Consider the following 17,578-nt stretch of genomic DNA (forward strand, 5'->3'; position numbering starts at 1 on the left):
GTCCATGCAGACTCGATGAGTCCATGCCTGACTCGACGAGTCAACTCGTCAGATAATGCTTATCTCGGGATTTCTTGTTGTTTTTGCATATGGATAGTTACCTTATCATGTTAGATCAATATAAATATGATTTTATGATATATATGAATATATTCTTGATCTAATTAAAGATAATTATCAATTAACAAGATAATTGTTTCCTTATAAGATAATTGATTAATTATTTTGAGTAAATTGATAAATTGTTTTGCAAGAAATCATTAAACAAATCAAATATGGATAATTATGTAACTAAATGTTAGTTTAGATTATTTTTTATTTGATCCTTGTTGTTATGAAAAGTGTCATATTTTCCCCTCTAGGTTTTATAGTTTAAATTTGAACCCAAAAGTTTTGGAGTTTTGAAATTTAAATAGTTAAAACCCTAATGTTTTGAAAAAGGTTTCAAAACCTGCCCTCAAGTTTTGGAATTTAAAAGTTGATTAAAGGTTTAATTAGAAATGTTAAATTCTAAAACCCTAGTAATGTTTTGAAAAGTTCAAATCACACCCTTATGGTTTTATTAATTAATTAAGGAGTATAATTAAAAGAGATTTAATAAATCCATAAAGGTTTAGGTTAACCTTTTAATTGAATTAAAAGTGTAATTGTTAAAGTTAACCATATAGTATTTTAAAAGTATAAAATACACCCTATACTATATATAACATTAAAAGTCTAACATTATATATATGTATGAGTAAAAGTCAGTCTTACCGTTAGTAGGCCTCATTCACGAAGCTGGTCTATAAGGGGTGTTTAAGGAAATTGTCTATAAAATGGCGATTGAATGGGTATCCACTCTTACCCACCGCACTCTTGACTAGTGGAGGGTCGTTAGCCGAACAGGTAGGATAGGACGAAACCTTCCATTATAAGTATAATGAAATACCAAGTAACTAAATGTTTTTCAAATTCCCAATCTTAGTTACTTAGGCAAAAAGTGAACTGATGCAATTCCATGAAATTACACTTTGTGCCCTTGCGAAGACGTTAGTGGAGCGTGTGTGGTTTACCGGCACACTAAATGGTTCTAAGCAAAGGTAGCAAAGGGTGACTCAATGTTTGTCATAGTTCGGTGGAGCGTGTGTGGTTTACCGGCACATCGAATAGGTGATTCTAACATGTGAGGGCACCATGTAGTTTGCATGGTTATTCACACCCGCTTTGTGATCCTCGGCATCCCAGTCACAAACAAGAGGGGCATATCGAGATTTAAACATGCCATTGAAATGTTCAATGAATCTCAAAGGATCTAGGAGTTTTCATAGATTTAAAACTTAAATTTCTTTTTCGTTTTTCATGGTGGAAATTAGTGAATCGTCATTCACTTACCTTCAAATGTTCTGCAATTTGGGTTACGGCATCCCTCTCCCAAGTTGTAGGATATTGTGTTGGGTCCTAGCCTTGGAATTTCATTTGGGTGATTTACCAAGGACTCAATCAATCAACTAACTTGAATTCGTTTTTTCTCCCGATGTCAAAGTTCGACAACTATGGTCTTCTCAAATCCCGTGGAACAAGTATTCCACATGAAGATGGTATTCCACGATTCGATCGAGGAACAAGAAATCATGCTTCACTTCCTCCTCCTCCTCCAATTATTCTCCCTAACCCACAAGATTGTAAAATTGAAAGGTTCAATATCACTCAAGCCCTTTTGGCAAGTAAACATAAAGAAGGAAAGTCGGTGTGTGCAAACGTCTTAGGGATGAAGTCACACTGTTGGGATCCGTTGTCTATGAGGAAATGGTTGTTGATTGGGTTCTTCAGTCACTTCCTAACTCATATAGTGAGTTCGTAAGAAAGTACTATATGATGAACCGCGACGTGACCCTTATAGATCTCACCTACATGCTTATTGCTGCTGAATCAACAATGGTTTGGCGCAATAGAAAAGCAAAGTTGATTGGTGAATCTGCCTTCAAGACCTCTATGGATATAGACAATGGTAATGAAAGACATGCAATGATCGAAAAGTTTGATCATAAGAGAAAGGCGATGTCTGAAGTAGTTCCATGTGTTGTTCCAAAGGAGTCAATTTGCTTTTATTGCCAAGAGAAGGGGCATTGGAGACGAAGTTGCCCTATTTACGTAAGAGATCTAAGAGATGGGAGAGTCAAAAGTATGACTACGCTTTAGGTAAGAATCCACTATCTAACTCCATTAAGTTCCTATTCATTGATTCTTAACACATGATGTGATAAGATTGCATTTGAATGTTTTGAAGGATCGGTGAAAAGAAAGGAAGCTTGATAAGAGAGCAAGATGAATCTAATCACAAGAGATGGATCTCGATCTCATGGACTTGAAGATTGGATTTTGAGCTTAGATAGTTATGATAGAGTTGTTAGAAATTTTCTTTTTACATAGTTTTCAATAGATTTTGCATTGTAAGGACAAGTGTTTTTCCGCTGCTTTTATAAATAAAATAAATTTTGTTTGACTTATTTATTTATTTATTTACTTCCTTGCAATGAAATCGTTTTGAAAATTGATGTTTGCATATTTCTACAACGAATGGATATGATTCTTAGTTATGTTATTTATGGAAATGTCGAGAATTTACCAAATAGGGAGAGTTTCTCATCGCCCAAGTTTCAATTGGACAAAAACTTGGAATCATGCAACGTGGATGCACGATGAATGAGAAATTACATATTTGGAAATTAGACTAACTCATTGACAAAGTGTCAAGTGAAGGACTAGGAGATCGAGTACACGAAGTTGTGTGTTGATCAAGTTCACCATAAGAGTAACAAAGATATTCGTCATGATTTACTAAAGGCTTAGTAAATATGATTACACATACAAGATTAAGTGTAATTTTGAATTGATTAAAGGGTTTAGATCAATAGCAAAACGAATAAGAAGAATCAAGTAGGCAGAAAGATAAGAGTTTCTCCATTCTAAGAAGAAGGGAGAGTAGCTTTTATGCGTTATGATAGGTCTTAATGATTAAGAACCATATCTCAATTGATCCTCTAAGTGAGTCTTGGTACAATTGTATGTCCAAGAAGAGGAATCAAAGATTGAAGAAATGGTCAAATCAAGAAGTCAATCATACTTCGTTCCAAAACAAGTCTTAAAGTCAAGATTGTGACATTGAGTGAATAGTATTAAGAAGGTTTATAACATTCATCAATTGTGGAAAGTTGTGATGTCTTGGATAAGACAAAGACCAACTAAGACCAAAATTATGAAGTGTTTTGTTTTGAAATAAGCTACACTAACTCTTGAATATTTGTTTGTCAAGAAATGTTTTGATAAGAGAATCGTATATGTCAAGGAGTCAGTGGGAGTCTTAATAGTCTTGAAAAGTTTCAAAAACAAATCAAATAAACCTTATTGATCATCACTAGCACACGAGTTGAGGTTTACAACCTATCGTGAAGACATTATTTTGTTTCTGTGCCAATCCAATCGAGTTAATTATGCATGTGAGTCCTATGAGTTCTCATTTGAATGCATAAAAGGCAAGGACCTTGATCAATGGAAAGTACATTAATAGGAAAAGGTGAGCTACTTAACTACTTGGAAGACGTGGTGGGCAGCTGTGCTACCATAAGGCAAGAAATCAAGATTAAGAAAGTTCGATCCATATGAGTTTGAATTTGTCGTAAACTTTGGATTTTAACAAATTCACATGGATAGGAACACATACACCGTTTAAATCTAAGTGTCATAAGATTTCCTCCTTCATGAAAATGATTGTGAGAAAATGCTTTCACTAAGAAAGATTTTAAAAGATAGTGATTGTAAAATTGCATTCTCGAATTCGATCATGGTTACGGCATCCCTTTCCATAATTTGAATTGTGAGGTTTGGCAATTAGTCTTAATTGTTAAGACACACATATGAACTATCTAAGGCAAAAGTGTATAAGTTCAAGAAGTCTTGATAAAAGATTATCAAAGCACTAAGTATTAGAAACATGAACTTAAGAAATTCAATAAGTATTGTTTTTCTGAAAGTTAAGATGTTTATGAATACATGTCGAAGCTAGTGGGAGCATAAGTGTTATGTTTTATAATAATCATCATGATAGTGGGAGCATAAATGTTATGATTGTATGATTATTAAGGCAAGTATTGCATAGTTGGCAATATTAATTATAGAAAACAAGAGTCATACTTTGCAAAGTTGTAAGAGTTGAAAGGTTATTTTGCTATAATTAAGGGAGAGAATATTATGCTTCATTTCAAATCTAAAGGATTAGGTTGAGAAATGTTAATAAACTTAGTCAAGGGTACATAGTGTGTTCTTAAAATTTCGATTATGATTACGGTATTCCTCTTCACAATTCGAATTTTGAGAACATAGCAAATAAAACATTATGCGTCGTGTCCCATACGCTTCGGGTATAGGATCGATTGCAAATGATTTAATGTTTGACCATTCTAAAATTTTCCAAATGTCTAGCGCATTTAGAGGGAAAAGGGACTAGAATCGGTTTTGACTAAAATAATTAAACAACTATCAAAGGACAATCCAAAGTTCGACGAGGATTGGTCGCTTGTGAGTAGTTGGAAGTATAGTATTGGAAATTATGGAAATGTTTCCATATTGGATGGACAATATCGACATCATTACGAATAGATAAGATTCTATTAAGAAATTAGTTGTCATATGGAAAATATGGAAGCGTGTCCATATTGGGAAGTAAATATTGAAAATCTATGACTAGATTAGAAACCTTTATGCAAAAGGATGTTCAAAGGAATGTACTTTGAGTGAGAGACATTATATTTAAGGAATTGTCTTGTAACAATCTCCGATAGAGGACTTTGTAATATCATTGGCAATAGTCTTTGAGACTTTGGTGCAGTGACATTACAAAAGGATCGTTGCATAAAGTGTTAGAATCTAGTATATTCTATAAGTAACAAGAATTTGATATTCTTACACTTAAGAAAATGGATTTGGAGTTGTAAAATGAGAATGATTGGAAATGTGTTCAATTTGTCTATTTCACAAAAGTAAGAACCATAGGTAAACATTGTGTGCATGCTAGGAGCATGGAACAAGTGTTGGAATTCAAATAAGAAGTTGATTACCCGAAACAACAAATAATGAGTAATCGATATGGTGATAAATAAAACGTGTTTTGTTTATACTCAAAGGTTTGAGGCCATATGGGATTAGTATTATTCTTGTGTTTCACCTTGCATGTTTTGACTTCCAGAATAATGGAGAATAATCGAATTATTCGAACGGGCCACAGTCGTTCATATGTTGGAAGTAGATATGAATGAAGATTGTCATGAATTGGTGTGTGGATTGTCTAGAAAAGTATTAGACATAAGCAAATGTTTGATGCAACGTTCATGAGTGCTTATGAATATGATTTGAGCATTGGATTAAACCCACACTCACTTGGATCACTCCATGAATTGTATTACGAGTGATTGGTGAGACGATAACATCTTATCTTCCCGTGCTCCACATCCTCACTTCTTCTTAGGCCCTACAAATCAGAACATATGTGAATACCACATCCTGTATCAAGCACCCAAGAGTTAGAATATGTTGAGTAATTAGACAATATAGTGTAAATACCTGCATAGGTGGGTTTCACTTTCCCATCCTTTAGATCCTGCAAGTACTTAGGGCAGTTTCGCTTCCAGTGTGCCTTTTCATGGCAATAAAAGCATTCAGCATCCTTGGGAATGGCAGAAGGAGTGACAGAACCGTTCTTGGTCTTTGATGAGGAGCCTTCAAGAGACTTTCCCTTGGTACCCTTCGAAGGGTGCTTCCTCTTTTTCCCTTTGCCTTGCCCAATAGCTAAAACAGGGGTAGAAGTCGGAGTAGGAGTAGTAGAGGTAACAACCGCTTTACCCTTAAGACCGGTTTCAGCGGTCTTCAAGAGTCCTTGAAGCTTGCTGAGGGTAACTTCCTCCTTGTTCATATGATATTTCATTCGAAAATGATCATAACAAGAAGGCAAGGAGTGCAAAATGATGTCAATTGCCAACTCCTCGGGGATGTTAACATTCAGCTTCAGCAAACGGTCCACATACCTTTGCATCTTTTGCATGTGGCCCGTGACGGATTCACCATCCTTCATGCGGGTAGTTATTATGGAGGAGATTATTTCATACCGCTCCTGACGAGCACTCTGATGGTACCTTTCCATCAGGTCTTGGTGCATCTCAAAAGGGTAGAAATCTTCATACGACTTTTGGAGCTCGGCTGTCATCGTGGCCATCATGATACATGCCACCTTAGTAGCATCTCTCTCATGAGTCCTGAATTCAGCGATCTCCTCAGGAGTAGCAGTAGACTCATCAAGTTCTTTTAACTCCTTATCGAGGATATATTCCTTGTCCTCGTAACGAGTAACCATCCTGATGTTCCTAATCCAATCCATGAAGTTGGAACCATCAAAGATGACCCTCCCACAAAGATTCATGAGAGAGAAAGAACCAGTTGGGTTAGAGCCTGAAGCATTAGTGTTGGAAGACATCTGAAAGAAGAAAGTAAGTTTAGATTAGATATTTAGGATCCTTAATAAGACACCCAAATGTAATATTAAGGCTAGGATCCAATCACAATATATTACACTTAGAAGAGGGATGCCGTAATCTAAGTAATAATATATTTGAAAGGTAGGTGAATGACGATTCACCAATTTCCACCATGAAAACAAAATGATTTATTAGGTTTAATTGGATTTGAAATTCCTAGATTCTTTTGAGATTCATTGAACTTTTCAATGGCATGTTTCAATCTCGATTGTGCCCTTCAAGTTTTGTGACTGGGATGCCGAGGATCACAAAACAAGGTGTGAATAACCATGCTAATTCACTTGGTACTCTTAATATTATCACCTAATCAATGTGCCGGTTAACCACACACGCTCCATTGATCTATGACAAACATTAAGTCACCCTTCGTGATCCTTACTAGTCCTAGTTAGTGTGCCGGTTAACCACACACGCTCCACCAACGACTTGGTAAGTTACAAAGTGTGAATTCCATGGACTAGCACCATGTTCACATTTTTCCTAAAATAACTAAGATTGGGAATTAAAAGAGTTTAGTTACTTTATAATATTCATTATACTTTTAATGAGGATTTAAAGTCATTGTTCTACCCGTTCGGCTAACGACCCTCCACCGATCAAGCAAGCGGTGGGTGAGAGTATACACCCATTAAGTCGCCATTTTATAGGCAACAACCTTATACCCACCTTATAGACCGGCTTCGTGAATGAGGCCTACTAACGGTAAAACGACTTATTCTTATACATATATATAATAATTAACCATTAATGTTATAAATAGTATAAGGGTTGAATTTTAACTATTAAAACTCTAAGGTTTGGAATTAAAGTTTATTAAAGTGTGTGAAACTTTACAAATTCCAAAACTTGAGGGCAAGTTTTGTAACTTTGCAAAACTCTTCATTTCATAACTTATGAATTAAAGGTTCATAAAAATGAAGACTCTTCATTTTCATGTAACTTATGTGTTTTAAGTGTGTGTTAAATGAAAGTGACCTTTGGTAATCCATAACTTGAGGACAAATTATGGACTCCATTAAAACACATAAATGATAAAGAATTAATCCTAAACAATTCAGCAAATAATTCCTATCATTTTCTAAATTCATAAGAACATGAACATGATCATCAAAAATTCAAGAATTATATGAACACATAAAATCATGGAATTTTGATATATGCTATTGTAAATGGATTAGAACAACCATTACACCAACTAAAATAAGTTTTATAACACCAAAACAATTTAGGGTAATGTTTCTAGTCCATTTCCAGCAGCAAAAGTCGAGAATCTGCACTCTTTCGATCCTACTCGTCGAGTGCATGAACTGACTCGTCGAGTAGGTTGAATTTTGCCTTGGACTCGTCGAGTCCCCCCAATGGACTCGGCGAGTCCACCATGCAGACAGCAACGATTTCGACTTTTTTCACTATTTTGCATCAAGTATCAAACAAGCAAGCCTAGGCTCTGATACCACTGTTGGGTTTTGAGCAATCTAACACTTCCTAAGTGTGCATGCAACCCTAATAAACCTTGGATCTATGTTTGTCTAAATACATGCAAAATAATAATTTTCCAAGGTTTATAACCTATCTAACATGGCATGGGGAACATTTCAACATAAAAGAGTTAGAAGAGATTACATACCTTTTGGTGAGTTGGGTTCTAAGGAGTTTGAGAGCTAAGCACCAACAGTGTGAATGCCTCAAATGGAATCACAAACACCACAAACTCTTGGAAAACTTTAAGAGAGTATACACCTTGTATAAAATCGGCCACACACATGCACACACACACTAGTTCACTAGTTTTCTCTTAGGCTTCATTTCATGATCCATAAGCATGCTTATATAGTGTGCATGGTTAGGGTGAAACCCTAATAACCCATGTCTTTTCCTTTTCCAAGGATCCATGGGTTAAAAGCTCCATGGATCATCCATGGACTTCCACATAAGCCTAGCCCATTAACAAATGAGTATTAGCCCACACTATATAAAACAAATAGCCCATAATTTAATTAGTATTCCTTTTAATCTCTAAATTAATTCATAATTAATTTAAGACTAAAACTAATTAAATAACGTAACTTCATATTAATATATTATAACTCATAATATATTAATAAACATATGTGTATAACTCTCATAAAATTATCCATAATAGTTTGGATGAGATGCAACCCAAATGGACCATGCTGGTCGGGTCAAGTATATACCAAATAAGTTATGGACTTAGACACCTTATCCAACAGACTCCCACTTGGATAAGTCTAATAACTATATTTGCATATAACTTCAGGAACCAATCAACAATCGTAGCTCTCGAAAACTCCCTCGAACAATGAAGACTCTGTCGAACTATGAAGCGCCATTTTAGATAAGTGATCACATAATCCTCTGTTCTCATGATATCAGCCGGACAAACACATGGAACTATGTCTTGCTTATTGTCTAGCAGTTGTTTCTCGATTTTCCGATTTGTTTGACGAAGAACTTCACTGAACACATCGGTTTAGTTCTGACCAGGCCTGGTACATGGGTCAACACAAAATCATCGAGGGGCGCAGATATCGCTTCTATTTCTAGAAGGAACAGATAAACTTCGACTGATATGCTTGTTCTACTACGTATTGAATTGTACACAAAGGCACGTTTTATAACATCAAGTTACTGATGCGTTTACGTGCAATCAATGCACAACCAACTCATAGGTAACAACTCATATCTCTAGGTTTAAAGATTTATATGATGTTATCGTCTCACGATCACTCGAGATAAATTCCATGAAGTGATACAAGTGAGCGTGGGTTTATACCAATACTCATAACTTATGAGTACTCATGAATGTTGCAGCAACCATTGCCATGTCTAAACACCTTTAAGGCATCTACAAACCCAATTCATGACAATCTTGATTCATACCTACTTCCGACGTATGATCGATTGTGGAGGTTTGAATAAATTAATTATTCTGGAAGTCATAACATGCAAAACTGAAACAATAGTAAATAATTGACAATGATAGTAACACTTTACTCATAAATAAATCACAAATTTTATTCATCATCAAATGTCGATTACATTTTACAAGTTTCAGGAAAACTATCTAATCTGTAAAACTAATATCGTCCCTCAGCCCGATGCGTCTCGCATGCTAAAAATGCTTAACCCTCGTCAGTCCCTTCGTAAGGGGATCTACAGGATTCTCATCCGACGATATCCTCCTTGTCACAAGGAGTCCTTCTTCAATCTTGTGTCTTATGAAGTGATATTTTCTGTCAATGTGTTGGGATCTGCCATGATCTCTTGGTTCCTTGGCTAAGGTAACCGCACTATTGTTGTCACAGAAAATCTCTATAGGTTCCTTAATAGCTGGTACAACTCCAAGGTCTCCGATGAAGTTCTTTAGCCATATCGCCTCCTTCGCTGCTTCACTCGCTGCTATATACTCTGATTCACAAGTCGAATCAGCCACCGTCTCCTGCTTGGAACTCTTCCAAGAAATTGCCCCTCCATTTAAGGTAAAGATCCAGCCCGACTGAGACCGGAAATTATCCCTATCAGTCTGAAAACCAGCATCACTATACCCTAATATTCTCAATTCATCACTGCCACCAAGGGTAAGGATCCAATCCTTAGTCCTCCGCAGGTACTTGAGAATGTTCTTTACCGCGGTCCAATGAGCCTTGCCAGGGTTCCCCTGATACCTGCTGACCATGCTCAAAGCAAATGCCACATCAGGACGGGTACAAGTCATAGCATACATGATCAAGCCAACTGCGGAAGCATATGGTAATTGGCTCATCTCAGCTATCTCTACCTCTGTATTCGGACTCTGAGTCTTACTCAGTTTTGTATTGCTTTGGATCGGTAAATCTCCTTTCTTGGAATTCTCCATGTTGAACCTTTTCAACACCTTATCCAAGTAGATACTCTGACTAAGTCCAATTAGTCTTCTACTCCTTTCTCTTAATATCCTTATCCCTAGGATATAGGTAGCCTCCCCTAGGTCCTTCATAGCAAAGCACTTCCCAAGCCAGGACTTAACCTCCTGCAAGGCTGGGATGTCATTTCCTATGAGTAGTATGTCATCCACATACAGTACCAAGAAGCTAACTATACTCCCACTAGCTCTGACATACACGCAAGACTCATCTTCGCTTCTCAAGAAGCCAAACTCTTTTACCTTCTCATCAAAACAAAGATTCCAGCTACGAGATGCTTGTTTTAATTCATAAATGGATTTCTCAAGCTTGCATACTCTATTAGGGTACTCTGCATTGACAAAACCCTCTGGCTGATTCATGTACACATCCTCAGCCAACTTTCCATTAAGGAAAGCGGTTTTGACATCCATTTGCCATATTTCATAATCATGAAATGCTGAAATGGCTAACACAACCCTAATAGACTTAATCTTTGCTACCGGCGAAAAGGTTTCATCATAATCAACACCTTGAGTTTGAGTAAAACCCTTCGCAACCAGTCGAGCCTTATAAGTATGCACTTTTCCTTCCATGTCTGTCTTCTTTTTGAAGATCCATTTGCACCCGACTGTTTTACGGCCTGGTACATTGTCAACCAAGTTCCAAACTTGATTGTCATACATGGACTGTATCTCGCTGTCCATAGCCTCCTTCCATTTAGCAGACTCCGGGCCTGCCATGGCTTCCTTAACACTGCTAGGTTCATCCAAATTTACTAGTGTACTATCACTAATAAACGTATCACCTTCTATAGTAATATGAAAACCATAATAAAACGAAGGTGTGTTCCTAACCCATGTGGAACGCCTCGGAGGTACAGACTCGTCAGCTGGATCAACAGGAGTTTCCTCCTCAGGTTGATTGCTAGTGTCTGAGGTTCCTTCACCAATTGATTCTTGAATTTCTTCAAGATCAATCTGCCTCCCACTGTCTCCTTGGCTTATAAATTCTTTCTCGCGAAAGATCCCTCTTCGTGCTACAAAGACCACATTCTCACTGGGTCTGTAGAAGAGGTAACCGAAGGATTTATGTGGGTAGCTGATGAAAATACACCTTTCACTATGGGGTTCAAGCTTATCATGAGTTTTGCGCCTCACGAAGACTTCGCAACCCCAAATTTTGATGTGGTCCAAATTGGGAACCTTCCCAGTCCACATCTCATGAGGTGTTTTGGTAACCTTCTTTGTAGGGACTAGATTAAGGATATGGGCGGCAGTCTCTAAGGCATACCCCCAAAAAGAGATTGGTAACGAAACTCGACTCATCATAGAGCGAACCATGTCCAACAAGGTTCGATTACGCCTCTCAGCTACACCATTCAGCTGTGGTGTCCTGGGAGGAGTCAATTGTGAGACAATCCCACACTCCTTAAGATAGTCAAGGAACTCGGTACTAAGATACTCACCACCTCGATCGGATCGAAGCATCTTAATGTTCCTGCCTAATTGATTTTCTACTTCTTGCTTGAATTCCTTAAACCTTTCAAAGGTTTCGGACTTATGTTTGATTAAGTAGACATACCCATATCTACTAAAATCATCAATAAAAGTCACATAATACCGATTAGCATCCCTTGTGGCGGTTTTGAATGGCCCACATACATCAGTATGTATTAGGTCCAACAAACCTTCACCCCTCTCACAAGTTCCAGTGAAGGGTGATTTTGTCATTTTTCCAAGTAGACAAGATTCACAACTATCATCTGATTTAAGGTCAAATGATTCCAAGACTCCACTCTTTTGGAGTTGGCCTATGCGTTTCTTGTTTACATGTCCAAGACGACAATGCCACAATGATGCTTTATCTAGGCTAGTAGAAGAATCAATATACAACACATTATTTCCTAAGTTGTCTACAATCGACACAGTTTCATACACGCCATCACAAGGTAATGCTTTAAAATAAAACACATTATTAAAGAAAGCATTAATACCACCACATTCATTATCAAACGAAAAGTTAAAACCTTGTTTGTACAAAGCATGAAAAGAAATAATATTCCTCGCCATTTCAGACGAGTACACACATTTATTCAAATCTAATTTTAACCCATTATTAAGCAACAAAGTATAAACCCCAATCTTGGAAACAGGTGAAGCCTTCCTATTCCCTATGATTAAGTTTATCTTCCCGTGCTCCACATCCTCACTTCTTCTTAGGCCCTGCAAATCAGAACATATGTGAATACCACATCCTGTATCAAGCACCCAAGAGTTAGAATATGTTGAGTAATTAGACAATATAGTGTAAATACCTGCATAGGTGGGTTTCACTTTCCCATCCTTTAGATCCTGCAAGTACTTAGGGCAGTTTCGCTTCCAGTGTGCCTTTTCATGGCAATAAAAGCATTCAGCATCCTTGGGAATGGCAGAAGGAGTGACAGAACCGTTCTTGGTCTTTGATGAGGAGCCTTCAAGAGACTTTCCCTTGGTACCCTTCGAAGGGTGCTTCCTCTTTTTCCCTTTGCCTTGCCCAATAGCTAAAACAGGGGTAGAAGTCGGAGTAGGAGTAGTAGAGGTAACAACCGCTTTACCCTTAAGACCGGTTTCAGCGGTCTTCAAGAGTCCTTGAAGCTTGCTGAGGGTAACTTCCTCCTTGTTCATATGATATGTCATTCGAAAATGATCATAACAAGAAGGCAAGGAGTGCAAAATGATGTCAATTGCCAACTCCTCGGGGATGTTAACATTCAGCTTCAGCAAACGGTCCACATACCTTTGCATCTTTTGCATGTGGCTCGTGACGGATTCACCATCCTTCATGCGGGTAGTTATTATGGAGGAGATTATTTCATACCGCTCCTGACGAGCACTCTGATGGTACCTTTCCATCAGGTCTTGGTGCATCTCAAAAGGGTAGAAATCTTCATACGACTTTTGGAGCTCGGCTGTCATCGTGGCCATCATGATACATGCCACCTTAGTAGCATCTCTCTCATGAGTCCTGAATTCAGCGATCTCCTCAGGAGTAGCAGTAGACTCATCAAGTTCTTTTAACTCCTTATCGAGGATATATTCCTTGTCCTCGTAACGAGTAACCATCCTGATGTTCCTAATCCAATCCATGAAGTTGGAACCATCAAAGATGACCCTCCCACAAAGATTCATGAGAGAGAAAGAACCAGTTGGGTTAGAGCCTGAAGCATTAGTGTTGGAAGACATCTGAAAGAAGAAAGTAAGTTTAGATTAGATATTTAGGATCCTTAATAAGACACCCAAATGTAATATTAAGGCTAGGATCCAATCACAATATATTACACTTAGAAGAGGGATGCCGTAATCTAAGTAATAATATATTTGAAAGGTAGGTGAATGACGATTCACCAATTTCCACCATGAAAACAAAATGATTTATTAGGTTTAATTGGATTTGAAATTCCTAGATTCTTTTGAGATTCATTGAACTTTTCAATAGCATGTTTCAATCTCGATTGTGCCCTTCAAGTTTTGTGACTGGGATGTCGAGGATCACAAAACAAGGTGTGAATAACCATGCTAATTCACTTGGTACTCTTAATATTATCACCTAATCAATGTGCCGGTTAACCACACACGCTCCATTGATCTATGACAAACATTAAGTCACCCTTCGTGATCCTTACTAGTCCTAGTTAGTGTGCCGGTTAACCACACACGCTCCACCAACGACTTAGTAAGTTACAAAGTGTGAATTCCATAGACTAGCACCATGTTCACATTTTTCCTAAAATAACTAAGATTGGGAAGTAAAAGAGTTTAGTTACTTTATAATATTCATTATACTTTTAATGAGGATTTAAAGTCATTGTTCTACCCGTTCGGCTAACGACCCTCCACCGATCAAGCAAGCGGTGGGTGAGAGTATACACCCATTAAGTCGCCATTTTATAGGCAACAACCTTATACCCACCTTATAGACCGGCTTCGTGAATGAGGCCTACTAACGGTAAAACGACTTATTCTTATACATATATATAATAATTAACCATTAATGTTATAAATAGTATAAGGGTTGAATTTTAACTATTAAAACTCTAAGGTTTGGAATTAAAGTTTATTAAAGTGTGTGAAACTTTACAAATTCCAAAACTTGAGGGCAAGTTTTGTAACTTTGCAAAACTCTTCATTCATAACTTATGAATTAAAGGTTCATAAAAATGAAGACTCTTCATTTTCATGTAACTTATGTGTTTTAAGTGTGTGTTAAATGAAAGTGACCTTTGGTAATCCATAACTTGAGGACAAATTATGGACTCCATTAAAACACATAAATGATAAAGAATTAATCCTAAACAATTCAGCAAATAATTCCTATCATTTTCTAAATTCATAAGAACATGAACATGATCATCAAAAATTCAAGAATTATATGAACACATAAAATCATGGAATTTTGATATATGCTATTGTAAATGGATTAGAACAACCATTACACCAACTAAAATAAGTTTTATAACACCAAAACAATTTAGGGTAATGTTTCTAGTCCATTTCCAGCAGCAAAAGTCGAGAATCTGCACTCTTTCGATCCTACTCGTCGAGTGCATGAACTGACTCGTCGAGTAGGTTGAATTTTGCCTTGGACTCGTCGAGTCCCCCCAATGGACTCGGCGAGTCCACCATGCAGACAGCAACGATTTCGACTTTTTTCACTATTTTGCATCAAGTATCAAACAAGCAAGCCTAGGCTCTGATACCACTGTTGGGTTTTGAGCAATCTAACACTTCCTAAGTGTGCATGCAACCCTAATAAACCTTGGATCTATGTTTGTCTAAATACATGCAAAATAATAATTTTCCAAGGTTTATAACCTATCTAACATGGCATGGGGAACATTTCAACATAAAAGAGTTAGAAGAGATTACATACCTTTTGGTGAGTTGGGTTCTAAGGAGTTTGAGGGCCAAGCACCAACAGTGTGAATGCCTCAAATGGAATCACAAACACCACAAACTCTTGGAAAACTTTAAGAGAGTATACACCTTGTATAAAATCGGCCACACACATGCACACACACACTAGTTCACTAGTTTTCTCTTAGGCTTCATTTCATGATCCATAAGCATGCTTATATAGTGTGCATGGTTAGGGTGAAACCCTAATAACCCATGTCTTTTCCTTTTCCAAGGATCCATGGGTTAAAAGCTCCATGGATCATCCATGGACTTCCACATAAGCCTAGCCCATTAACAAATGAGTATTAGCCCACACTATATAAAACAAATAGCCCATAATTTAATTAGTATTCCTTTTAATCTCTAAATTAATTCATAATTAATTTAAGACTAAAACTAATTAAATAACGTAACTTCATATTAATATATTATAACTCATAATATATTAATAAACATATGTGTATAACTCTCATAAAATTATCCATAATAGTTTGGATGAGATGCAACCCAAATGGACCATGCCGGTCGGGTCAAGTATATACCAAATAAGTTATGGACTTAGACACCTTATCCAACAGAATAGTTGTTAGACTTATCCAAGTGGGAGACTGTTGGATTAGTGTCTAAGTCCATAACTATTTTGGTATGTACTTGACCCGATGGTGCATGGTCCTTTTGGGTTGCCTTCACCAAAGCAACTTGATTGGAGAAAAGAATAAAGAGAGGGAGGATAATATGATTTATTAATATGTTATAAGAATTATATATTAAAGGAGAAATCATATTTGTTTAATTAATATTGGTCAATAATTAATTAAGAATTAGTTTTGTGATCAAATGTAATTAATTAAACTAGAGGGGCTGATTTGTAATTATGTAATAGTTACAAAATAAGGTAAGGATTATCTTATTTATATGGTGGACGAATTTAAGGTTGAAAAGTCTTAGAATTCGAGTATGATAAGGATTCAAGGATTATCTTATTGGTTGCTTAATGGATAATCAACTAGATAAGGATAATGACTGAAACCCTATCTCTACACCAATATAAACACCCTTAGGGTCATGAATTCGTGTATCCCTTCCCAAGAGGTCCTAGATACGAATTCTAACCTCTCACCTCTCTCTTTATACCTTCTCCATTTGCTTATGGTGTTTGTGAGCCATTAGAGGAGTGACACTTGTGACTCTAAGCATTCCAAAGTCAATACAAGGAGATTTGTGATTGTTATTGCTACATAACAATCAAGGTATGTTCTTAAACCTAATTATATGTTAATGTTGATTTCCATATGTTAGAATTAGGGTTTATAGTCTTGGATTCAAAGCATGTACAATAGAGAAACCTAGATCCAAGCATTAGGGTTTGTATGAGCACATAGGATGTCTTATGACCAAAACCCATCATATTTGTTGTTTTTCTTAGTGCACTTTCTTTTTTAACTAATACGTCTTTCTCTAATTCCAAACACTCATTAAAATTCAAATTGTATTATTCAAAGTTTATTGCCATCTTTTGTATTTCATCTGCTTTGTTTAATCTCGATGCACTAGAGAAAGAAACTTACTTATTTGTTTTATGCCTACCTATCTGGTAGACTATTTCCTCGAATTCAATCTCGTCATCATCATTCAAGTCTTACCCAACACGAGCATCTGAGGAAATTGTGTAGCTTGTTTAAGATGTTTTATTCGTTTTGATGCAACAATTTCTTTATCTACCTCTAGCCATTTCGGGCTACACGGTAAAGCTTTCCAAAACTCAATATATTGGAATGTCTTCTCTTAATTTTCCAACTGGTGTATATTTAATGTCTTATCAAAAATGTCTTAATTTTCCAACTGGTGTATATTTAGTGACTTATCAAAAATGTCTTCATTATTTTGTCCAATTTCGTGTTACGTTTTAAGTTGTATACCCATTGAACATTGTAACTATTCACATCTTGATACTTGATTGCCAACTGTTGTGTTGTATGTTACTCACTTCGACACATTTTATTATGAAAACGTATGTAACGCGTCTCAAAAATGATAATTCGCTTGCATATTTTTGGTATTCGACTCCTCCGATATGTCAACCTACGAACAAGTCAACATGATTTCTTCCTTCGAAGACCAAATTTGAGCGTATTGTTTTCATTTTTCCTTTGAATTAGGATAGTTCAGCAAC

This window comes from Lactuca saligna, chromosome 4 (assembly GCF_052625555.1).
Source record: "Lactuca saligna cultivar CGN05327 chromosome 4, ASM5262555v1, whole genome shotgun sequence".
Lineage (NCBI taxonomy): Eukaryota > Viridiplantae > Streptophyta > Magnoliopsida > Asterales > Asteraceae > Lactuca > Lactuca saligna.